Source organism: Lathyrus oleraceus, chromosome 6 (genome assembly GCF_024323335.1).
Source record: "Lathyrus oleraceus cultivar Zhongwan6 chromosome 6, CAAS_Psat_ZW6_1.0, whole genome shotgun sequence".
In the NCBI taxonomy this organism is placed as follows: Eukaryota; Viridiplantae; Streptophyta; class Magnoliopsida; order Fabales; family Fabaceae; genus Lathyrus; species Lathyrus oleraceus.
The window spans coordinates 403,808,910-403,810,347 of NC_066584.1; the positions used below are offsets into that span (position 1 = coordinate 403,808,910).

General features: G+C 30.0%; 1 long non-coding RNA gene across 1 annotated transcript; it reads left to right on the forward strand.

Annotated features, from left to right (window-relative positions):
* Positions 1-252: 252 nt before the first annotated feature.
* LOC127097875 (uncharacterized) lies at positions 253-1,175 on the forward strand. The gene is made up of 2 exons (XR_007793220.1): positions 253-746; positions 825-1,175. It is a non-coding gene; the product is annotated as an uncharacterized LOC127097875 (long non-coding RNA).
* The last annotated feature ends 263 nt before the right edge of the window (positions 1,176-1,438 follow it).

Below are 1,438 nucleotides of genomic sequence, written 5' to 3' on the forward strand. Positions count from 1 at the left end.
AAATTTTAATTTATGTTTGGGTATTTTATTTTAATTAGTAAAATTAGAAAATGGATAATATATTTTTATCAACCAATCCATATAAATTTTTTTTTGAATTAAAATTTATTTATTTTTGGACCAATGTATAAAGGACACTTGGCTTTGATTGGAGATATTTTCTTCTTTCCCTCTTCTATTCACGTGTCCCCTTTTTCATTGGTTTATTTTCTTCCTCTCTTTCTCTTTTTTCCTCTCTCTCTCTCTCTCTCTCTCTCTCTCTCTCTCTCTCTCTTTCTTTTCTTCTCCTTTTTTACTGCTACATCCTTCACAACATACACCACAAAAAAATATCTAAACATAAAATATCTACTCTCTCTCTCTACATCATCAAACCGCCCAACCTTTCTTTCTTTCTTTCATGAACATCTACAACCTCACTCATTTTCTTACTAACACATATTCTCTCTGTTAAAACTACAACAACAACTTCATTTAAACCAACTAAAAAAAAACCATAACCATCTTCATCACCATCATCACTACTTTAACTATATAAAACTCTTCACTCTCCACAAACACACATTTTTTCTTCAAACACCACAACTTCTTACAACTACCATCATCAACCTCACCTAACTCATTTCATCTCACTACACCATAACAACAACAACATCTACAACCACAACATCAAACTTACCACAACAACCTTAAACTCATCATCATATTTCTATAAGTTGGAAGCTTTTTTTGTTTCATTTCAAGAGGTTTGTTTCTTTTTGTGTATGTGTGAGTTATGGTTAGAAGTTTGTTTGTGTTTATAGAGAAGTTTGCTTACTTGGTAGAGAAAGAGAGAGGTTAACGAACGAAAGAGGACAGATCGGGAGAGTGGGGGCGCCACCGCACCGCCACCGGTCGGTCGACCACCCTTGTGGTGTTTTCCATCGATATTTGATCGGAAGGGATGGAGAGGTTTTTACCTCTGTTACTGTTATTTTTTCATGAAAGGAGATGCCACTATTTTGTTTTTTCTAAATATTTTTTCACATCCTCCTGCCACATGTCAACGCATGTGTGGGGGGTCAAAGTTGTTTTTTTCTTTTCCAAATAAATCTCCAAACTAGTAACTTCCACTGCTAGTAAGTTTGTGTTCTCTTCTTTTATTTATTTATTTATTATTATTATTATTATTATTATTATTAAATTATTATGATTATATTATTATTATTATTATTATTATTATTATTATTATTATTATTATTATTATTATTTGTATTACTATTATTATGTATTATTAATATTGTTATTATTAGTAGTATTATTACTGTAATTATTTATGAACTATCACTAACATTACTTATCATTACGTACTGTTACCTTCATTGTTATCATCATCATTAAGAATTACTATTGATTGGTTATTGCATATTATTATTCATTATATTATGGTTACTACATA